Source organism: Galeopterus variegatus, unplaced genomic scaffold (genome assembly GCF_000696425.1).
Source record: "Galeopterus variegatus unplaced genomic scaffold, G_variegatus-3.0.2 Scaffold1093, whole genome shotgun sequence".
Taxonomy (NCBI): Eukaryota; Metazoa; Chordata; class Mammalia; order Dermoptera; family Cynocephalidae; genus Galeopterus; species Galeopterus variegatus.
This window is the reverse complement of record NW_007727204.1, coordinates 357826-383397: the sequence shown is the minus strand read 5'-3', so window position 1 is coordinate 383397 and position 25572 is coordinate 357826. Positions and strand designations below refer to the sequence as shown.

General features: G+C 37.7%; 1 protein-coding gene across 1 annotated transcript in view; it reads left to right on the top strand.

Moving 5' to 3' along the window:
- LOC103592123 (contactin-associated protein-like 2) overlaps window positions 1-25572 on the top strand; it is a gene marked incomplete at its 5' end in the record, with an annotated part of 252742 nt that overhangs the window by 72124 nt on the left and 155046 nt on the right. The window lies entirely within an intron of this gene.

Below are 25572 nucleotides of genomic sequence, written 5' to 3'. Positions count from 1 at the left end.
TTTTCAAGATTGTTTGTGTGCGTGTGCATGTGCGTGTGTGTGTGCGTGCGTGCGTGTGTGTGTGTGTATGTGTGTGTGTGTGTGTGTGTATTTTCTTTTTTACTGCTAGCTAAATAGGTTCCTGAGAGATTGTGGATGAATATTGAGATTCTTTGGAGACCTGAGGTTTGCCTGTTACAATTCTGCTGGCATGCTTCCTTGAGGGAAGCAGAGGGTAGACAGAAACATCTAGGGAAGCCTGAATACTTTTAAGAAGTTAGAAAATTAGTTATAAACTCTCTTTTCTTTTTTTTTTTTTAAAAACCTTCTGTTTCATCATCACAAGAAATGTGGAATTAGTTACAGATGGTTGTCTCATTTTTAATTTGAAGGAGTGGATTTGTGTGAGAACTAATATAAACAAATGCTAACAGGCAGGTTTATGCTTATGAAGAGTTAGTTAATCCCCCTCGACCACACCCAGGGGAGCAGTCGGGGAGGGATGGAGGGATGGCAGCAGGAGGGGGCCCAAGGCGCGATTGTAAAGTGGATCCCGTTGGTTTTCAGAGCCTTCAACCTCTCTCTCCCCGCTCCCCTTTCTGCCCACCCTTCCGTTCTCGCTGCTTGTCATGCCACCTCTTCTTCCCTCTGGCACCCAGTGTGTTCTTTTATCACCTCCTGTTTCTCCTCTCTTCCCACTCCATAACCAGTTCTCAAGAAAAAGGAAAGTACAAGATTTCAATGAAAGCATCTTAAAACTCTGATTTAGACAGAGCAATGTCCAGAATTGTGAAGGGGCTGAGATTTTAGCCCACTCAGAAACTGACACGTTAACCTGCCACAGCTTAATGCAGGCTGGGAGAAGACATGGCTTCTTGGTCAGAGACAAAGGCTGGATTATTACTCACAGCAACAGCGGCAGACAATACATCAGCATTTGCACCGATTTCCTGAACCCTGATTCCCAGAGCCTATGCACACAGTGCGGTACATTTTAGGAGGGAAGTCTCAAGCTTAGGAAACCCCAATCTTTTATAAAAAGCTGCAAACAAACCCGCCCAACATACATGCCAAAGGCAGACGTTATTTTTGTTACAATGGAAATCAAACGCACTTTACTCTGCTCAGGCTGATAGATGCCACTATATCTTCCGAGCCTGTTCATCATTGAAAACAAAGTCCAGAACAAAAGGTGTCAGTACCGCTGCTCACAAGAAGGGCAGCAATGCCGTGGACTTGGAGAATTATCTGCCAACAGGTACATCCTCTGTATTTATGGAACGGTCTGTCTAGGAATCTATGAGTATAGGGTTAAAATGGGACATTCTGTAAAGTATAGATAAAATGATATAATTTCACATTTGTACAGGAAAGAGAAAAAAGTTGAATTTGTTTGTTTTTGTAAAATAAACGATAAAATATAAAGCTCAAAAAAATGAATGAATGAGATGTACACCTGATTGATGTATTCTCAACTGAGGGTTATCTAGTGTTTTGATAGTTACATGTTTTAGAAAACTGAAGATGGACTGAAAAGGTAGAACAACACTGGCTTAAATCCTAATTCTCTCAATGGATGTTTAAATTCATTGGAGACTAAAGCCTACTGCTAACATGTTTTCAGTCATCAGCCAGGATGGGGAATTGTGTTTTGAGAGTGGGAGGCCTTTTCTCATGAATGACCTTATAGAAATAAAGGCTGACTCTACACCTAAAACATTTCCTTACTTTCCTCTTAGGAGGTACTGGGCAACTACTTTGGATGGCTTTAGGGAATTTTAGTCTTTATTATACACATATTCAGTATTGAATATAAATAAAAGTAACCCTGTCCCAGATACCAATTCTGTTACTTTCCGGTATTTTGAGACATAAAAGTCTCATTACAGAAGACGATGAGGATGATAATAAAAGAAGTTTTTTTTTGTTGTCGTTTAACTCTTATGACCAGTTTGTTTTTATTCTTATAGTCAGATATCATACTCCTAAGAAATGTTTTACCCTGGTTTCTGCTGTCAGACTGACTTAAGAGATGTCAATAACACATTCTCGTACATATATCATGATTAGAAAAAAGCTTCCCAATGCACAGGTGAGGGGGAATTGGATGTAGTATCTCTTGACATCCTCAACTGCACTATCACTGGGAATTAATTGGAAAGTAAACTCCGATAACCTCCCTACCCCCCAGATTTGGTTAAGAATGGAGCGGGGGAGACCAAGACATTGGTCTCAGCAAAATTTTATGGAGAAGACTTCTAAAGCACAGGCAACGAAAGTAAAAATAGAGATTACTTTAAACTAAAAGGCTTCTGCATAGCAAAGGAAACCATCAACAGAGTGATGAGGCAACCAAGAGAATGGAAAAAAAAATATTCACAAACCATTCATCCAATCAGGTATTAATATCCAAAATATACAAGAAACTTAAACAATTTAGTAGCAAGAAAAGAAATAATTTGACATAAAAATGAACAAATGACTTGCACAGAGGTTTCTCAAAAGAAGACATACAAATGGCCAAGAGATCTACAAAAAACGCTCAACACCACTAATCATCAGGGGAAATGCAAATCAAAACCGCAATGAGATATCATCTCACTGTAGTTAGAGTGACTATTACAAAAAGAAAAAAAAAATGAAAGAGAGAGAAAGAAAGGAAGGAAAGAAGAAAAAGAAAGAAAGAAAGACCAGAATAATACATTGAACATTCAGAAGGTGAGAACAGACCTGTGGTTACTAGAGGTGGGAAAGGGGGAGGTGAAGAGGGTTAGGAGAAATTGGGTAAGGGACACAAAGAATAATTATGACTTATAATAATGAACATGCTAATAATATTGACTTGATCATCCCATATCGTACACAAATACTGACAATCAGCTCTGTACCCATAAATATGTATAATCAATTTGTTTCAATTAAAAAATAAATTAAAAAAAGAAATAGAAATTAGGAATCCAAGGATTAAAATTAAGAGAAAGTAGTCAGTTTTTTAGAATTGTTACATAGTTAGAAATTAAAATAAATATTGAAATCAGTTTGTTCAAAGTAAAATAAAATAAAATAAAATTCTACTTGAAAGCAAAAAAAAAAAAAAAGACAAAAAGTAACAAATGCTGATGAGGATGTGGAAAAAGGGGAACTCATAAACTGTTGGTGGAATGTAAAGTAGTACAGCCATTATGGAAAACACTACAGATATTCCTCAAAAAGCTAAAAATAGAACTACCATATTATTCAGAAATCCCACTGCTGGGTATTTATCCAAAGGAAAGGACACGAGCATACTGAAGAGATATCTGCACCCTCATGTTCATTGCAGTGCTATTCACAAAAACCAAGATATGGGATTAACTTAGGCATCCACTGACAGATGAATGGATAAGGAAAATGTGGTATATACACAATGGGATACTACTAAACTATAAAAAAGAATAAAATCCTGTGATTTGTAGCAACATGGATGAATCCGGAAGACATTATGCTAAGTAAAATAAGTAAGGCACAGGAAGATAAATACCACACATTCTCATTCATAGGTGGGAGCCAAAGAAAAGAAAAGGTTGAGCTCATAGAAGTAGAGAGTAGAATTGTGGTTTCTAGAGGCTGGAAAGGGGAGGGGTGAAAGAGATAGGGAGAGGCTGATTAATGGATACAAAATCACAGCTAGATAGGACGAGTAAGTTCTAGTGGTCTACAGCAGTGCTAGGCATCTGTAATCAACAATAATTTAATGTATGTTTTCTATTGGCTAGAAGACAGATCAAATGCTCTCATCACAAAGAAATGATAATCTTTTTGCAATGATTAATGTGCTTGTTGCCCTGATTTGATCATCACACATTGTATACATGTACCGAAATATAATTCTGTACCCAATATATATGTGCAATAAATATGTGTCAATTAAAAAATAGAAAAGAGTTAAAGAGAACAATTGAGCCATAGAATTATATAGTATAAAGGTCTTAACTTTCCACAAAGTAATTATTATGTTTAATTTAATTATAATAAATATTCCAAAAAAATTTTTGAAACCAAAGCTATTTTTTTAGTTAAATTAGAAGGACAGTAATCAAGATGATAAAGATTATTCTGAAAGGAAAAATAAGGAGAGAACAGTTTGCACCAATATATATTAAGAACTATTTAAATATACAGAGAATATAACAGTAGATACTTGAAACAAAAGTAGAAAATTGTCAATGGAATAAATTAGAGTCCAAAAATATTTATAAAAATGTTGCATTTAAATCAAAGGGAATGAAATTAGTTATTCAATATGTAATCCTGGAAAATGTGTTTTACTATAAAAGGGATAAGTAAAGTGAGATTATATAATCAACTTTCCAAAATACATAGTAAATAAATCAAAGATATATCTGTAAAGAAACTAGGAAATAAGCTTATTTTAATAAATACTTGTGTCTCATGTTGAAGAACTCCATTCTATAAGAAGCACACAGGAGAAGTTATAAAAGAAGCAATTTAAACTCAAAATCAATTTTTAAAAAAAATATTTATATCAGTGTTTCTCATTGGTGTTTGTATGCCTCTAATGTTGGTGATTTATGTTCATTATTTTATAGGTAATATAATGTATCAATATTGTTTCACTAATTGTAACAAATGCACCATACTAATGTAAGATGTTAATGACAGGGAAAACTGGCTGCATAGTGTATGTACATCTAAAATTGTTCTAAAATAAATCGTTTATTTTCAAAAATTGAAAAATGTTAAGACTAATCAATTCAAAAAATCTTTTACAACAAGTAATAGAAATTGCCAAAATAAGAAAATATTGTTAATCTGTCCAGAATGAAAAAGAATATAAATAAATTGTTTTAATATATTAACATATAAACTAACAAATAAGCTATTTCAACATATTAAATTAGCGAAAATGTTTTAACAACAATGGTACATAGTGACATTAATACAGGAAAGGTTACTTTCATATCTTGTGTTGCTAACGAAACTACCACACATTTTCTGGAAGCCTCGTTGACAATATATATCAGAAACTTATAAAAGATCTGTTCTTTTTGACCCATCATTTTTGTAACATATCTCATGAAAACAACCATAAAAACAAACCAGGGCTTAGATTTGGTGGCTTTATTTACCACTATCTTTTTTTTTTTAGCTCAGATTCTGTCAGAAGACTAGAATCGCCTCTAGGTATTTTAAATATAATGATACATGATACAAAGAATCGGAGGTTTACAAAATCATTGGAACTGGGGGAGCAACGATGAGGGAATTTGCTGCTGCTTTCAGAAAAGCAGAAACTGGGGGAGTTACAGAAAACTGCTGCTGATGATCTTGCACCAGGGAAGCGAATGATATACCCACCCGCGACAATCCTAACAGCAATGATGACTTCCACTTCTCTCCCCCCTCTAAATCCTGCTGAGGAGCCTCTCAGTGGCAGAATCTAATGTGGAAACCTGCTCTCAGAGACTCTGGGAAGCATAGTTCCCAGGCTTCCAGCCCTTCAGTTAAGAGAAGAATACAGATGTCTATATGTGGATTGTTGACAGTAATTCTCCCATAACAACTGCTTATCAATACTCCGCAGTGGAGAACAGTTTTCTACACTATAGTATTTATGTGATGACATTGTGTGCAGCCATTAAATATCATATTTTGCAGTACATGAAAAACCACGTCATTATGTTTCATTGAAATAGAAAATATTCACTGTATTAGTTAAATGAAAATGCAGTTTACAATTTAGTAGAAATAGTACACGCATTATGGCACAATTCTATATACAAGTCCAACTTTGTAGTGAAACTAAAATTTTTCTAAATGCAAAATTGGTTTTGCAGACAGGTCTAAAATCTCTGTTTAAAAATGAGGCTCTGCAAACATATTGAGCTCTATTAAGGTAATATCTACAAAATCTGGAGAACACATCTCTGTAAGATTATTTGGCTTAATATTAGGAATCAGTGCTCTAAGTATTATATTTCTTGGTGACACTATGCTATATTCCAGTTATAGTTACTTTGTAAATAAACGCTGTAGTTGGAAAAGCAAACAAAATTTTCATGGCTAGGTTTTTCAGTAACCAGGTCAGTACTCTAATGACCTCATTAACCTAAAAACCATACAACGAAATGTTTTCTCAATATCCATGATAACAAATAAATAAGATTGCTCTTCTGTAAACATAATGCTTTAAGTTAAGTCTGTCCTTCAAGAAATACCATCTGTTATCTGGTGTGTCATCAAGATGGATGCCATAGGCTATTGTTGGAATAATAAATCTTTGATGAGCATTTCTTTTAAAAGTGTATTTGAGCATATTACTCTCCTTTGCAGAGTGATTGTACCATATTCTTAGTTTTTAAAGTATTAACAATAAGTTGATGACAAAGTATTTTATTGCAATGAAATTGTTTAATCTGGTGATTCACTCTGGAGGTCTGAAGGGGGTTTCCAGGTCTCTATATCTTCCTAATATCACTCAGTTATTCTCTTTTCATTTGGGGGGGTGGGGGGAGATGGCTGTCTAGTACAGGGATCTGAACCCTTAAACTTGTTGCTACTATACCACGCTCTAACCAATGGAGCTAACCAGCCATCCTATCAGTTCTTGCTTTGCCTCAGGTTTTAAAAATTGTCATTACTTTGTTTTAATTTCATATCTAGACAGAATTCCAGTCTGCATTTCACACTGACTTTTGTACAGAATTCAATTATTATCCCTCTTTTCCCTGACTTCAGCTTCAATAAGAGCATTTAAAGGTCAGGAAAGAAATTTTAAGCAGAGCAGTTGAAGGGAGTAGAAAATTTCTAGGCACATATATAGAGTCTAGTAGGGAAGACCATGTAGAAATGACCGTAAATTGTTTTATTTACCATCCCCTATGACTATCTTAAAGACCTAGATTAATGAAGATGGAATAAAAGCATCAAAAAGTAAAGAAGCCATGTAAATTCTGGTCTTGGGCTTAAAAAATCACAAATTTGGCCATCATATAATAGTCAATAAGATACACACACACGTGTACACATATGTTCAGAAATGTTTCTAATATATGCAAATCATGTGGATGATTATGAAAGGTGTAATGAATGTAGTTCTACAAAAGAATAAGCACAACTCTGTTAGAAAAATATTATGAGGATTTGAAAAATAATGGTCATATTTCTGCTAATAAACATTTCAAATTAGTCACATTAAGAAAAATAATGAAGTATTTAAGCTATCAAACCCATTATTAAAAATCTCATTTAATAGATTAATCTCACACAAAATTGCATAACACTATACTAAAAATGATGATTACTGAATTAAATAATTCTCCCCTTATGTAAAACTTGGATATATAATCTATTTATTGAGAGATGTGCTAAGTTCTTCTAAGAATGGCATTGGGAAAATAAATATTGGAGTTGTTTGTTTTCATTTATGTTCTGTTTGAAATCCTCATGTTGTATTAAAAATAAATACAGCACATTAAAACAGATTGTATATATTTAAGATATTAACAGTTCTTAAATAGAAAAATAGAATGTGAATACTAAGAGATAACTCACACTAAAATAGATTCTCAATTTCCAAATGTGTTTTTGGGTGAAGTTTCTCTGATATCGGGACGTTAAATGAACAAACTCTCTAAGACACTTAGAATTTCATAAATCAAGCATATTAGTTAAGGTTCTTCAGAGAAACAGAACCTGTAGGATGCATGCACACACATGTGTGCACACTGAGGGATTTATTATAGCAATTGGCTCACATGATTGTGGATACCAGGAATTCCCACAATCTGTTGTCTGCAATGCGAGCTGAAGAGCCAGAAAGCCACCACTCTAATTCATTCCAACTTCAAAGGGAAGTTTGAAAACTAGGGAAGCCTGATGTCCCAAAACAGGTAAAGATGGATGTCCTAGCTCAAAAGAAGCAAATTCATCCTCTGCTCTGGTTTGAGTGTGTTCCCTCCAAAACTCATGTTGAAATTTAATTTCCAATATGGCAGTGTTGGGAGGTGGGGCCTAGTAGGAAGAGTTTGGGTCATGGGGACATTGCCCTCATGAATAGATTAACAACCTGTTGCAGGAGTGAGTTCTCCCTCTCATGGGAATGAATTAGTTCCCATGACAGTGTGTTGTGATAGGCAAGCCCAGCCTCTTGGTTATGTCTCTTTGCACATGCCCACATCCCCTCCCACTTTCTGCCATAAGATGAAGTTGAACAAGATCCTCACCAGATGGCCTGCTCCATCTTGAACTTTCCAGCCTCTAGAATTGTGAGCCAAATAATTTTTTCTATGTAAGTTACCCCGTGTCAGGTATTTTGTTATGGCTAGACGAAATGGACTAAGACAAGCTCTCTTCGCCACATGTTTTATTCAGGCCCTTAAAGAATTGGATGATGACCACATGCATTGGAGAGGTCCATCTACTTTACTCAGTCTGCCTATGCAAATGCTAATTTCTTCCAGAAACACCCTCACAAACACACCCAGAAATAATGTTTTACCAGCTATCTAGACATCCCTTAGCAGTCAAGTTGATACACAGAGTTAACCACCACATCAAGGAAAATGTGTTAGTATTATTGCAAAAGGTATCAACAATACATTTTGCACACAAATTTTTTGTCATAAATTATATCACTTTTTATCTCTCAAATGTCCTAATTCCAAATAAAAAAGAAAACTGAAGCATGTAACTTTGAGCAACTTGCATTTACCTTTACCTATTCACATGAAAACATTATTCTCATAAATTTAAAAGATTAAATAGTCACAGTTTTCTGTTCTGCGGCTAGAATCATTAGCACGTCACCATGCAGCCAGGCAGAAAAGTGAAGTGGCCAGAGCACAGACTCCAGGTTCACACCTCATAGGCTTGATCCCAGCTCTGCCATTTAATAGCATGTGACCCTGGCCAAGCTATTTAACCTAACTTGGTTTCCTTCTTCATAAAATGGGGGTAATAACATTTCCTAACTTATAGGGTTGGCATGAGAATTAAATTTGCTTATATACCTTTATAAGTGTATTAAGCAATGTTCAGTGTACAAGTGCTAAATGATTACTTGCAATTATTGTATCCCTGAGGAATGGTTTGTTATGTGTTGTACAAACATGAGAGCTATTTTGAGAAAAAGAGGTTATATCAGCAGTAGGCAGTCACCTGCTTTTGCATCCCATTTTATTTTACTTTTTTTTTTAGATCAGTTTTAGGTTCACAACAAAATTGCAGGAAGGTAGAGTTATCCTGTACTCCCTCTGACACCGTACATGGATAGCTTTCTCCATGATCAGCATCCCATACCAGAGTGTTAAATTTGTTACAATTGATGAGCCAATGTTGATACATCATTATCCCCTTAAGTACATAGTTTACATTAAGGTTCACTTCTTGTGTTGAACATTTTATGGATTTGGACATTTGTATGACAGCATAATAGCAGCAATTATAATATTATACAGAGTATTTTCACTACCCTAAAAATTCTCTGTGCCCCACCTATTCATTCCTCCCTCTCTGCAACCTCTGGCAACCACTGATTGCTTTACTGTCTTCAGAGTTTAGCCTTGTGCAAAGTGTTATATTGTTGGAATTATACAGTAGGTAGTCTTTTTGTATTGGCTTCTTTCACTTGGTCACAGGCATTTAAATTTTCTCAATGCCTTTTGATGGCATTTTTTTTCGGTGCTGAATAATACTCTATTGCCCAGATGTAGCACAGTATATTTGTCCATTCACTTAATTTATTAGTCTGCTTCCACTGGTCACAGCACCTGCTGGGGGACATCTAGGTTGCTTCCAAGTTTTGACAATTATAAATAAAGCTGTTATAAACATCCCTGTGCAGGTTTATGAGTGGACATAAGTTTTCATCTCCTTTGGGAAAATACCAAGCAGAGAAATTACTGGCAGCACGATAAGAGTATGTTCAGTTTAGGGAAAAACTGCCAAACTCTCTTCCAGAGTGGCTGTACCGTTTTGCATTTCCATGGTAATGAATGAAAATTCCTGTTGTTCTGCATTCTGGCCAGCATTTGCTGTTTTCAGTGTTCTGGATTTTCACCATTTTGGGTGTGTAATGGTATCTAATTATTATTTTAATTTGCTTTTTCCTGATGACATATGATGGAGAGCATTTTTTCATACTAATCTGCCATTTGTATATCTTCTTTGGTGAGGTATCTGTTAAGGTTTTGTCCACTTCTAGTTAGGCTGTTTTGTTTTGGTTTTTTATTGTTGAGTTTTAAGAGTTTTTTCTGTATTTGGGATAACTGTCCTTTATCTGATATGTCTTTTGCCAATATTTTCTCACAGTCTGTGGCTTGTCTTTGTTTTCTTGACAGTGTCTTTTGCAAAGCGGAAATTTTTAATTTTAATGGTGTCAAGTATATCGGTTCTTTCTTTCATGGATAGTTCCCTGAGAGTCACATCTAGAAAGCATTGTCAAATCCACAGTCATCTAGATTTTCTTCTTTGTTAATTTCTGGCCTACAGTTTCACATGTTACATTTAGGTCTGCGATTCATTTTGAGTTAATATTTGTAAAGATATAAGGTCTGTGTCTGGTTTTGTGTGTGTGTGTGTGTGTGTGTGTGTGTGTGTGTGTCTGTGTGTGGACGGATGTCTAGTTTTTCCAGTATCATTTGTGAAAAGACTTCCTTTGCTCAATTGTTCTGCTTTGGCTCCTTTGTCAAAGATTAGCATGGGTCTATTTCTGAGCTCTGTATCCTGTTCCATTGATCTGTTTGTCTATTCTTTCGCCAGTACCACACTGTCTTGATTATTGTAACTTTATGGTAAAAATTGAAATCAGATAATGTCAGTCTTTCCACTTTGTTCGTCTCCTTCAGTATTGTGTTAGCAGTTCTGCCTCACATGCACAGCCTTACCTCCTGCGGTCCTAGGGAGGGCTGGAGTTTGACCTAAGAGAGCCTGTGCCATGCCTCGGACAACTGAGCCAGCAGAAGTACAGGCCTGATGCTCCTGGTGGTGGGAAGACATTGTGGGCAGCATATCAGGGCTGTGTGTCAGGGGACACAACCCTGACAACCCTGGCAGGCATTGCTGGCTGCTCAGTTTTCCCACACGCCCGGCCTCACTCTCTGGGGTTTCATTGCTGGCTTCCAGCTTGTGCTTGTCCTACTTTTCTTATTTTAATTGATTTAACAGATAAAAGTGTGTTCAAAATAATAATACCAGCAATGTATTGAATAATGTATGTGTATGTATATATCTTACGTTTGCATGTGTACACACATACACATGCACACACACATGTAAGTTTTACTAGGTTTTGTAGTATGATAGCATGGCGTGATGCAGTGGGTAAAAGAAAGTGCTTCAGATAGGTCCTTAGTAATGTGGTGGTATCATGTGTAAAAGTAGGAAGTATTCTGCAGTCCTATGATTAGGTCTCAATCTTTTAGTGAGGTTATGATTCTGAACTGTGAACTTGACAAGTATTCCTCAGTTTTTTTCTCCCTCCTTAGGTGGGGCAAGATGGCTAGATTGGACTGGAATTAGGTATTTCTCTTCCCCCAGGTCAGAGAAGACTCCAATAAAACCCCAGTAGGTTAGGTTCTGCTTAACCAGTTTCTCCTGAAGGCAGACCTCATTAAGAAGAATAGAGTACTCTGGCGTATTTCAAAATAATTTCTTTTCTCTTCTCCCTGCTGGAAGCATGAGAATATTTTTCTCCAGTATTTACTGTGAGAACAGGATTGAGCTCCTGGAAGTTAAAATCACAAAAGTGTGCCTCCTCTTCTCATGACTGGGTCCCCTGGGGTTTTTTTTTTTTTTTTTTTTTTTTTAGCTCTCCAGACTTGTCCATACCTCGCCTCCAGCAATTCATCAATCACAGTTCAGGTTTTCCTTTTCTGGCCGTGAAGCGGGTTTACCATGCACTGGCCACCACTTCAAGGGGAAGCCTCAACATGTTCACCCACTGCACCTGGGGCTGCACCACTTTCTATCACTTGCATGAATTTGGTGAGACAGAACACTTGCACAAAACAACTTACATGAAGCAAAATTATTACTTACAGATGGGCAGCAACAGGCCACAGAAATTTAGGATTCATGGCAAGCCAGTCCCCCAAGATTCAGAAAATCTGTCCTGGGTGGATGCAGTTCCATCTGCGTATGCTCCATGTCACACTGCAGCTGGCGGACCCTGAAAACAGCCCACTCTGAGTTTATACTCTCAGACATTGTGATTCACTGGGCAAAAGCATTGTAGACATCTTGTTCGATGAAGGGTGGGAAAAGATCCCAGGCTGTTCTGGTCAGGGCCCCTTATCTCAGGATGTTGCTTTCCAGTACATTATCCAGTTATTCTAAAGAACCATAAGAAAGAAAGTGGGAAGAAGTGGCCAATTCGAGGCCACCTGGTGAACTGTCCCAACACCGGCACTGGTTCCCTCAGAAGTTTCTGCTCCAGTGTGCTGTGATTCTCTATATCTCCCTGTCTGTCTTAGTAATTTGGGGGAAGCAGTTTGCCCTGTGGCTTTGCTTCTGTATGGATCTAAGAAGAGAGGTTGATTTTTCTATTTGTCCAGCTTTTTACTTGTTTTTAGGATGAAGTGGCGATTTTTAAGCTACTTATATATGGAATGGGAAACCACAAGTTTGCCTACATTTTTTAAGCAGGATTTTATATTTCTAAATGGTTGAAAAAAATAAAAACAATGACATATTCTGACACATGAAAATGACATAAAATTCAAGTGTTATTGAAACACACATGGCAGAGTTGAGTATGGCTCAGAAACCTAAAATATTTACCATTTCCTTTTACAGAAAAAGTTTGCCGACCTGTGGGCTATTTCTTAATATAACAGTGTGACCTTTCTATCATTCTTGACTATAATACTAGAATAATCCAATCACTATTTCATTTTTTCCAAGATCTCAACTAAAACAGAATATTATTAAGAAACCTTCAGTTAGAATTTTTTATTAAAAATGATTTCTTTAATATTCCCAGATAGTATAGAATGGGTAAATTCTAAATTAACATGAGTTTGAATTTGCATGTGGTATTAACATTGGCAGTGATTCACAGAATATCCATATATATATTTATGCACACACACATATATACCAGTCAATGATAGCCTATACAATTAAACATATTAATTATTTCTGTTCTTTATTTAACACCAAAGTTTTTGGTTTTGTTTTATTTTTTTTCTTTTTATTTATTTATTTGTTCATTCATTCATTCATTTATTATGAATATTCATGAGATACAAAGCTACTTGTCACCCCTCATTCCCATGATGTGAGGACCACATTCATACTGGGGGCACACCCATTAACAAAAATTGCTTTTGTATCCTGTGTCCCCACCCAATTATCCCCCAACTTCTCCCCCCCTCCCCATCTCCCCCGACTCCACTTTGTAGCCACAGGAATATTTCCTCCCTCTGTAAGACCATTGCACTACTGTGGTCTTTCTTTCCTTCCTTCTTTCTCTCTTGGCTCCCACGTATGAGTGAGCACATGTGGTATTTATCCCTCTGTGCTTTGCTTATTTCACTCAACATAAGTTTCTTCAGGTTCATCCATGTTGTTGTAAATGGGAGTATTTCATTCTTTTTTATGGCACAGTAGTATTCCATAGTGTATATACACCAGTTTCCTTATCCAATCATCCATCAATGGACATTTAGGTTGGTTCCATATCTTTGCTATTATAAACAGAGCTGCAATGACTCTGTTTTATTTTTTTCAGGAATAGGGCTTATTTTCTAAACTCTCTTGCCAAGATCTCTAATGACTTTCTCAGTGTATTCTTTTTAATGTGGAAATGATTCTATCTTATACAAATGTATTAAAATCACCCATTGCTGCCTAATATGTTGCAAACACAGGGTAGACCATTTGATAGATTTGTTGACTTGAATTAAATTACTTGGAGTTAAGTAAAACATCTCAAACAATGAACCCTCAATAATCTTGGCTGTGTTTACCATGTCCTAAGGCCTTTTAAATAGAAGCCACCATTTAAAGTTGCTAAAATAATTACAGAAATAAATATAAGCCATACTGCTTACTGCAAAGTACAACTGTCTATTACAAATTCAATTGTCGGTGGCTAGTGATGAATCTAGAGAACTTCACAAATGCACTGTCTTGTAACTGAAGCACAAATGTTTTTGAATTGCTCTTTGTTTTGTAGTTTTAAATATTTTTAACATAATGCATTACTTTTTCATAATTTTGCTTTTTTGTAACTTTTTTGTAGTTTTGCTAAAATACTTTCTTACTAGCTCAAAAATGTACTGGGAACAAACATAAAACCTAGAGAAAATGACTTTGTTCACCGTTGGTGTTAGGATAAATGTTACCCCACCCAAATAATATGACTTTTGTTTTTAATTATGTTTAAATTGCCCTATACTATTTGACTTTCTCTCTCTAGAATAGTACATTTCTCACACTGCATTTTATCATGCTGCTCAGTGATATCATATAAAACTTGTTAAGAACATACTACATTAGCTTTAAATTTATGTTGAGATTTAAAATGAAAAAGCGTTAGGATATTATGCTTTCTTTGATTTATATCTGCATTCCCTTAATATTCCAGTGTTGGAGACTGGAATTCCTTTTACCCCAAGAATTTCTTAAGTGAAAAAAAAAAAAAATTAAGGAATTATTCGAGCTTCGTACAACAGAATGGGCATGCGGGCCTTCCAACAGGGTTTTGAACCCTAATATCAGCAGTCAGCTTCTTAGTGTCCTTGGGCAAGTTAATTGTCAAAGCCCCAATGACCTTATCTGATAAGGTAGTACTATCATTTCTTTGCAATATTTTTTAAGATTAGAAATAATAGATGTAACACAATTGTCATCTTAAGTCTTCAGTAAATGATGGATGTTGCTGCTATTGAAATCTGATCAAGTTCTTTATTGACCTAGTAAAAACCTTCTACTTCTTGCTCTAAAAGGTCATTTTCTTATTTCTTACCAGTACCTGGTAAAATAAAGTGCCTTATTAGAGAACTTCGTCTAACAACAATCATCTACATTAGTACTTAATATTGAAGTTGGAACTTAAGTTATAGCTCCAGACCATGGCTTGAAAATGAAGCGTGAACATATGGCACTGAACTCTTCTAGGAGTTGTAGGAAATCAGTGAGCAGAATTGGGAGCCAAGAAAAAACACAACAGAAAAAAAAAATCAACTGAGGAAACATTCTTCCTCTCACCCATAATTATTTCGAGTCCAACATATCTTTGGCAGGTATTATTAAGGTCAAGGAGAGTTTTAAAGAAAATTGTTTTGGGGCCGGCCCGGTGGCGCACTGCTACAGTGCACCGCTTGGGAAGCGCGGCAGCGCTCCCGCCGACGGTTCGGATCCCACGTACAGACTGGCCACTCACTGGCTGAGTGAGGTGCGGGCGCAACACCGAGGGTTGCGATCCCGTTGCCGGTCCCCATCCGGTATGGGCGCGACACTGAGGGTTGCGATCTGTTGCCGGTCACGAAAAAAGACAAAAAGGAAAAAAAAAAAAAAGAAAATTGTTTTGTATGTTCCAGCCTTCCTTTATAATCCTATCCCACTACATAGCTTCACAAATTGCCTCTTTTGCAGACTTTTCTAGGACTATCTTCACCCACTACAAGCCAAGACATTAGTATTTTCCTGCCCATTTACTATCCTGCTCCTTTAGAATTCATGTTACTTCAATATACTTAACCCAAAATGTATTCAAGATTTACCCTTAGTTTAACAAATATTCACTTAGTGCCTACATCTATCCTAGTGGTTGAACATAAAACTGAAAACAAAATTCATAAAAATGTCTGCCCTCACTGAGTTCATAGTTTAGTGGGAGGACACAGAAAATTAACCAAACAAATAAATTATTGTGCCTATTAAAAGGGAATAAGTGCTGTAAAGAGAAGTAAAGAAAGGAAGGGAAATAAAATATACTGGGAAGAAGAGAGCTGCAGTTTTAAATAATGGTCAGGAACAGCTTTAGTGAGAAGACGACACCTGAGTGAGATCACCAAGGCTGCAAGTCAGGAGGGCATAAGGAGAAAAGCAATGTAGGCAGGAAGAACTGCAAGTGCAGAGGCCCTGAGGCAGCGAGATGCCCTGAATGGTCTGAGAAGACGAAGGAAGCCAGAATGGTTAGATGAGAGGAGATGGAGTCAGATGATTAGGGTAGGGTGGAGAAAGATGGAAGATATCTGGACAGACTCGTGTAAGCTACTAAAAAATGTTGGCCTTTACTCTTAGGGTGGTATATTAGTCTGTTTCTGTTGCTTATAACAGAATACCTGAAACTGGGTAATTCATAAGGAAATGAAACTTATTTATTATGGTTTTGGAGGCCGGGAAGTCCACAGTCCAGGAGGTGCTTCTGGTGAAGGTCTTCTCGGTGGTGACTCTCTTTGGTGACACAGAGTATCATATGGCGAAAATCACAAGAGTGAGAGAGCTACCCTTCCCTCTCTCTCCTCATAAAGCCATCAGAACCACACCCAATACTCTGTGAATGGATCAACCCATTCATGAGGACACAGTCCTTGTAATCTAATCACTTATCAAAGGCCCTACCTTTCAAATATCAGAATTGGATTTCCCACCCTTTTAACACTGTTATGATGGGGATCAAGTTTCCAACACATGAAATTTGTGTGGACACTTTTGACCCATCGCATATGAGGATTTTGAATGGAGAAGTGACATGATCTGACTTATGATTTTAAAAGGCTCATTCTAACTGCCATGTTGGAAATGGGCTATAGGAAAGCAAGGTAGAAGCAGGCAGAGCAGTCAGGAAAGTATTAAGAATATCCAGGTGATGTTATTGGCAGAGGTGGTAGGAAGTATCTGGATTCTGAATAGGACATGGTAACAGATGAATGATAGGGTGGGGCAAAAGTGAGGGTCGTGAATGACACAGGTGTTTGGTGGAGTATTTGAAAGTTCAGAGTTGCCACAAACTGAGATATCAAAGATTGCAATCAGAGCACTTTTGGGGTTGGTGTCAGGAATGTGATTTAGGCATGTGGGATTTGAGGTGTCTACTCACCCTCCCACCTCCCAGGGAAGATGTTGAATGGGCAGTTGAATAAACAAACCCAGAGTTCAGGTGGAATGTGTGGGCTGGGAGTGTAAAGTGGGGAGAGTCTTCCATAGACAGATGATATTTAAAGTTATGGGGCTGAAAGAGCTTGCCAAGGGCATGAGTGTAGAAAGAAAAGGGGAAAGGTCCAAGGACTGGTCTTATTTGCACCCTAATACTAAGCCACTGGTGAGATAAGGAAAAAGCAGGAAGTGAAAGTAGATGAAGAAGGAAAAGCTAAGGGTTGGTGTTCCTGATGCCTATGGAGGAATCGTTTCAAAGAGCAGCGGATGATCAAGTGAGATGAATACTGAAAATCAACCACTACATTTGTTTATTTTATTTTATTTTATCAATATACAATGTAGTTGATTTTCATGTCCCTTTACCGAATCCTGCCTCCCCTCTCCCTCTGTCCCCTCCATCAACATCATATCTGTTCACTTGTTTTAACAAGCTCAAGGAATTGTGATTGTTGTGTCTTCTTCCCTGCCCCCCCATTTGTTTGTATATTCATTTATTTATTTTTAGCTCCCACAAATAAGTGAGAACATGTGGTATTTCTCTTTCTGTGCCTGACTTATTTCACTTAATATAATTTTTTCTAAGTCCATCCATTGCTGCGAATGGTAGTATTTCATTCTTTTTTATAGCAGAGTAGTATTCCATTGTGTAGATGTACCACAGTTTCCTTATCCACTCATCTGATGATGGACATTTGGGTTGGATCCACATGATGCTTTCCATTTTTCTGGGTATATTCCCAACAGTGGGATAGCTGGGTCATATGGTAGATCTATATGTAATTGTTTGAGGAATCTCCAAACCATTTTCCATAAAGGCTGCACCACTTTTCAGTCCCACCAACAGTGTAGAAGGGTTCCTTTCAACCACTACATTTAGCAACAGTAAGTCCCTGGTGAGCATAAGAAATGTCTTGGCATGCTAGTTTTAAGTAAGAATAAAAATAAAACAATTGAAACCAGAGAATGAATATATATAAATATAATACACAGTCATATATATTAATATAATTAAAATATATTATACGCACATATATATGTATATAGAGAAAAAAAGACTGGTTAAGATTTTTTGTTTTTAATGGAAGAAACATGTCTGTATGATAATAGAAATGAATCAGCAAAGAAAAAAACAGTTGATAATGTAGGAGAACAGGGGGACTGCTGGATGAATTTGAGCAGGTGGGGAACATGGGATCCAGTGAACCAGAGAAGGATCCGGCATTAGAAGCAAAGACAGTTGATTCTGTTAACAGAGAGGAAGACTGAGTGTAGGTGAACGGACAGGTGTAAATGACCTCTTAGCCTTTCCAGCAGCATTCATACTTACATATAAATTATTGTTTAACTAAATAAATCTCTAATCATACTATTTTAGTGAATTTAAAATGAAGAATTTCCATTAGGTTATAGGAGTCAATTATTTTTTTTTCTGAGGCAGAGAAAAGACTAATTAGAGCCTTTTAAATCCTGCTATGCAAATCTAACCCTGGGAAAACCATTACTGTAGTTGAGTGTAGCCCATTTAGGGAGCACCAAATTCATTCTTTCCCTTATATCTGACAGGGCCTACAGAAGCTTCAGTCTGTAAATGAGCTCACTCATTTGTGAGCTGGGATCTATAGCTTTGCTCAAAAACAAGCAGCTTGAATTAAACTCTCTTTAAAAAAAAAACGCTATTAGAATTAAATACTTTTTAGTGAAACTTTGCACTCAACTGTTTTAGGACTTCTTTGATTTTGACTCAATAAAAGCATTTGAAGATGTGGCAGCTGAGCTGATGGGTGGTCTGTTTGGAAAAACTTTGTTACTCCATGTGAGCCATAGTCAAAACTTTGACCTGACAAAAAGAATGTGTTTGCACAAGTCACAACAAAACCTCTAGACTACAACATACAGAGTGTTTCAATTAGTAACTACAAGTATTAGTGCAAATACAGTGACAGGTTCAAATGAACTTGGTGGAAAAGGCCATTCTTATTTTGTCATGTCAGGCTGATGGAATTAGTTGTGGACAATGGTTTACACAGGCTTACTGGAAGCTCCTGGGTAGTAATCAATACTTTCACACTCACCATTATATTTAAAATATGTTCTTGTCTATGTAGACAAAGACATCAAATTAAACTTGTAATGGTGGATTATTTTTTATCTTTTCTGTTGATGTAGTGAACTCATGTTAAAACTGAAGCCACGATATGATAAAGTAAAAATAAATGCTGTCCAGGGTTGAAAGAAAATAATAGGATATCTAATCATTGCTTTTGTTAATGCTTTACATTTTGTCACTTAAAAATATCTTTCTAAATATTAAACATAAATTCTGCTATAATGGTGAGGGGGACTTAGCAGAAACTTCCCATATATCAGAGTATAAGTTGCCCATCTGTAAGTAAAAATATAACTATTTATATGTTGTTTACAAAGATTAAAATTTTTTTCTAATATTGACATACAATAAAATAAATGGTTCAATTGCTTTACGCATTCACCAATGATAAATAAAGAACATACTTTTGAAGGAATATGATGTTTCTTACTCCCTTCCTTTCAGACTTTATTCTGTATCAAAGATCTCAAAGTTCTTAAGCTTTCATCTTTTCCTTCGAAGCTTGAATTATTTATTTTTTTTATAAATATTTAAGTGACAAATAAAATTTGATATACATGTAAGATGATTATCACAATCAAACTAATGAACACATTTGTCACACATTTACCACCACCATGTTGTATACTAGATCCCCACAACTGGCTCATCTTATAACTGAAAGTTTGTACACTCTGATCAACTTTGCCACATTTGCTCCACCACCACCCCAGCCCCTGGCCACCAACGTTCTGTTCTTATGAGTTTGAATTTTTAAGTCTCTCAACTAGGCTCGAATTACGGATCTTTGGCAGGAATGCCACAGAAGGAATGCTGTGCCATTCTTATCACATCATATTAGGCGATGCACAATTGCACGTTGACTCATTAGTTTGATCATTTGGTACAGGTGGTGTGTTGGTTAATTTTATGTGTCAACTTAACTAGGAAACAGAGTGCCCAGACATGTGGCCAAATGTTATTCTGGCTATGTCTGTGAGGGTGTTTGTGGATGAGATTGGCATTTAATTTGGTGGACCGAGTTAAGCATTGCCCTCCCTAATGTGGGTGGACCTCATCTAATCCACTGAAGGCCTGAATAGAACAAAAAATGGCTGTTGGTTCCCTGAGTGAGAGAGAATTCTTCCTGTCCAACAGCCTTTGGTCTCGGACATCAGCTCTTTTCCTGCCTTCAGACTCAAACTAAAACTAATCCATAGGCTTTCCTGGAACTCCAGTTTGCCAGCTCACCTGCAGATCCTGGAACTTGCCATAATTGCATGAACCAATTCCTTAGAATAAATCTTTTCATACACACACACACACACAAATCCTATTGGTTCTATTTCTCTGGAGAACCCTGACTATTACAGGTGTTCTACTACCAGACTTTTCCACTATGAAAATACTTTCTTCTCTTTGTGATTACTATTTTGTGGAAGTACTTTGAATCACATAAATGCCCTCTCCTAATCAAATCTTCCATTTATTTCTTTACTTACATCAATATGGGTTAATGATTTCCTATTTAATGGGTGATAATCCATTGTTATATTTATTTTTTTCATATTGAAGATCAAGTCGTTCCAGATTTGGCCAGTGGGGGCCCCTTCAGGCAGGTGTTTGTGTCCTTTTTTCATGGTACCATCATTTTTTGAGCAACTTCCTGATTTTGACCACAATTATTCCAAAATCATCTTGTACTTCCTTACTTCAGACTAGAATCAGCCTTTTCTCCAAGGAGTCCTAATTTCTTTTTCTGGAGAAAGATTTTTAGAAGCCAAGATATGAGCACCAGGTGTGCTCACTCCTACTGGGTTGTTGATGCCAGGTGTGCTCATTACGATTGTGGTGTTGCTACTCCCAGGTCCTCTCGGAGAACAGATAAAGGGAATATGTGTATGTCAGCATGTAGGTAACTAGGTAGACAAAACATACACACATTTACACCAATATTTAATTCTCCATTTGTTTTTACATATTGAAGACCATGAATTCATACCAGTAATTCCTATATCAATCCAACACCACAACACCATAGGGTTTATTCTAGTCTTCCCCTTTTACTTAATTTTACTCCCTTCTCCAAATGGAAGAATACTGGCTTCCACTGTCTTCAAAAGATGACCCTTCAACAATGCTGTGGTTAATTGTGCCAACACCCCCCACCTTCCCACAGTCGAAAATACACATATAACTTTTGACTCCCTTGAAACCTGTTTAACTGCTACTTAAGTAAAAATAGCCTACTAATAGCCTACACTTGTGTAGGCTACTTAAATTTTTCAATATGTTAATTGAAAAAAATCTGCATGTAAATGGACCTGCACAGTTCAAAACCATGTAATTCAAGAGTCGACTATACTTAATTATGTATGTGACTCCCCAGTTTGTAGCCAATTTCCTGTCGCTGCTGCTGCCTTTCCTCCATGTGTGGATACCCTCCAAATCTCCCTGACATCCCACCCTAAGCAGCGCCCTACCCACATGGACACTCTTTGCCTCCATCAGACTCTGACATTCCCCGTCAAGCCGTTTCCACATGGGGACGCCTCTTCACTCTGCTCAGACTCTCACGCTGTGTGGACTGTCCCCATTCCTTAGTTCCCTCTTTACCCTGCTGGCTTTCTGATTCCCTATGCTGGGCTCATTATCTATATAACTATTCTGCTATGTATTTATTCTGCTGTGTGTTACCTGCTGAGTTTTCATTTCAACAATTAAATTTTATTTTAAGCTTGCACCATTTTTAAAAAATTTCTATTCTTCTTTAAATGTTTCATGCACTTAATATAGTTTTTTTTTGGATCATTCCAATATTACTGGAGTCTCTAAATCTTGTTTACTGTTTTAACTGATTGTCACATATTGTGGCATTCCCTTGTCTGCTTGGAGATTTTTTGATGGTGAGTTTATTAGTATTTTAAAATCTTAACTCATAAAAATCTTGATTGTCTAAATTGAGAGGGCTCTCTATAGAAACAGATTTTTATTTTCTTCTGCTTGAAGTTGGGGGTAGTCCTTTGCACAATTAAGACTACTCCCGTATTACTTTCATTTGATATGAGAAATCTGGGACTCAGGTTAGAGTACTCATATTCCCTTATCTCCCACATCCAAACAATTGCTCAATTCTTCCCAATCAACCTTCTAAAATCCTTACAGTTATTGTCCTAAATCAACCTTCTATTATCCATCCCCCATACTGCTGAAGAGTGATCTAACAGTAAACCTTATCCTGTGATTGTCATGCCCAAATTTTATTTGAAGGCTTTAAGGTAAAATCCACACCCCTTGCATTGTCAAAAATATGATAATTTGATTTTTTTACTGCCTGTTTTTCTAGTCTCATATTAAGCCACTTTGCCCAGTTTTAACTCTTGAGTTGTATTCTAGCAATAACATACTCTTTGCAGTTTCCCAAATGTGTCACCATATTTCTGCACATGCTCAGAGTATTCTATCTTCTCTAACTAGTTCAAGTGCTAGCTCCACTTTGAAAAGTGTATCTTACATATAACTTCATTGCAACTCGTTGCGCTTTGTGTTACAAATGCTTCTCTGAATGCCTGTCCTTGCAACAAAGAGCAAGTTCCTTAAGGTCAGGGGTTGTATCTGTTCACTTGTGTATCTCCATCTTCTGTCACAGGTTGGAATGGAGTAGAATCTCAGTGAATAATGGGCGAGTCCATCATGGGCATGCAATAAGCAGCTACTACTAGCTACTACTACTACTACAAGGAAATAATAATGGAAATTTGGTTATATATACATCCCTATAAACTGTTACTAGAACAGAAACATTGTTGAACACTTAAAAAAAATAAGCATGTGAGTTATGATTATCCCTGTTTATTAAACCAGTTCTGCACAAACACTTTTTGTCAGGTTGTAAACACTCACTTTAAAAATCGATAAAAAGTTAATACTAAGTCTAGAAATGTAACCTCCACGGGAAAGTGCTGATGATAACATAGCAGTAGACACTAAATTTTGATTGTCATGAGACATATAGATCAAAGTTTCATTCCCACAAACACACACACACACACACACACACACACACACATGTACACACAGTCCCTTGCACAGGAATTCCCTAGTTGCTTTAATTCTTTCTGAATAGTCCTATTAATCCTGATGAAGCAGGAAGCAGCTTTGGTGATGCTTTGAATGAAATTCCATTAAAAGATTTCATTTTGCTTTTCTGTCACATCAGAATCGATAAACGTTAGAAAACTCCTCTGCTTAATTATCCCACTGAGAGTACATTTTGTCTCTTATTGTCTGAGCCCAGTATAGCCTGTTTAAATGACCATACTAGATGCTTGAGATCTAGTTCTACCTACTATTTCTTTGTTTGAATTTATTTCCCAGTAAACGTAAATAAATTCAGGCTCTCGGACATTTCCTTTTATTAACCATTTACTTCCCCTTTATCTATTTCCAGATATAGATCACACTATTAATTTCCTATTAATAACAATTGCTATAAAAGCATCATTCAGTCCACTAAGTTGCTGTGCTTTGCAGTAGGAGAGTTACTTCTAAGCCTTCCTCTTAATATTTACTGTTTCAATATTCACTGTTATGTCTTGCCTCAGGGTGGACTACGAGAGATTTAGAGCAACTATCCTTAAGTTGGTTATAATTCAATGCAGCTTTATATACAGAAAATGGATAATCCATTTACTATCCAACTCAGAAAAAGAGAGTGTGAGAATGCAGGTAATTTTATAGATAAGGAGTCTTCTAAGAACCTATCAAAGAATCTGGCAGTCAGTAGACAGATGGATGGTATATAAAATTTTGCATTAATGAAAATATTGCAAAAGTATTTTTGTATATATTTTGATTTTAAGTCTCAAAATTTGGCCACCTTCTTGACATGTATTCATGATTGTGCATACAAATTTAAAGTCAATAACCACTGAATACTGCAGTCATAGAAACTGCCTACAAAAAGTGATTGTGAGACTCAAGATGGCGACGGGTCTGGAGCAGCCGTGCCAGGAGACAGCGCGACCCTGAGAAGTGTACGCTGTGATACCAGAGTACTATTTGCATTTCCAAGAGCAAGAAAAAATGAATAAATCTTTGAACAACTAACCTACAACGACGAAAAAGCAACTACAGATTCGAGGTTTTTGGGCCGTCACAAAAGAAGATTCCTGAGAGTGCCCAAGCCGCGCTGCGGGATCGAGCGAGCAGCCTGAGACAAAAAAGGCCAAGTAAGTCAGCAGAGACGACACAGAAATGGAGTGGAAGGCGCCGGACCGGCCCAACTCTGTGAGCTCTGTGAGTCACCCCCAGTCCAGCCCCACTTGCAGGGCAAAGCCCGTCTGGCTTCCGCCCGCCCGGCTCCCACCCGCCTGACTCCCGCCTACCACACCAGGCTAGGCCACGGCAAAAGCACTGCCTACATTTTCTCAGGTGGGGGTGGAGACAGCCCCTTGGCTTGGCGCAGCTCCTCACTGAGATGGGCCACTTGCGTACCTCGACGCAGGGCCCCCAGGGCCTGTGGAACGGCCTAAAATCCCACTCCCCCTGTGGATATCTGACGGGGCTGGTGGCGGGGGGGCCCCCAGCCAGCGTCGGGAGGGCTGGGAAGTGGAGCCCGCCCAGACTGTCACTCCACCACACCCTGGGCGTCGGCCCCAGGTAACCTCCCTGTTTCCGGGAGGCAGATACCATCTCCATGGCCCTCAGTTCGGAAGAGCCCCAAACTGATTTCTGGTTGGGAGAGGGGAGCCCAGAGCACTCTGGAGCTGGATTGAAGTTGCCGGAGAGCACTCCCAGAGGGCTCCTGGGTCGACCCGTGCTGGGGGGATTCAAAGAGGAACTGTGTGCTGTGGGTCCCTCCCGCGAGGAGCTCACACCCTGGAGTTGGAGATAACTTTACTACACAGATAGCCTCAGCACCGGGAAGAAAGTGAGAGATCCAGAGGAGGCCTTATCCAGGGCCACAAAAGCACTCAAAGTATCACCACAAGACAATTGAAACTCCTCCTGGGCAGGGAGGGGCAGGGCACAGCTTTGATGTCCCAGATGATAGACGAGGATTGTAGAAGACATGCCTCAGCCCTGTACTGAGCGCACAGAGTGGGGAGGGGTGCGGCAAAAAAAGAGGCGGAGTCTCGGGGAAAAAAAAAAGTACACACCCTGTGGGCCCCCTTTGCAAGGCTGAACAGCCCCACCTAGTGCATGCAGAGTGGGAAAACGCCCAGATAGCGAGGTGCAGAACACACATACATTGTGGGACCAGCAGAGTGGAAACCAGCAGCGTAGCAGAGTTATAGATGACCAGAGTGGAGGCACCCTGCAGAAGTCCAAGACACGAGTGAAACTCCCTGCCAAAATGAACAAACATCCAAAAAGAAATACCAGAAATGCAAAAA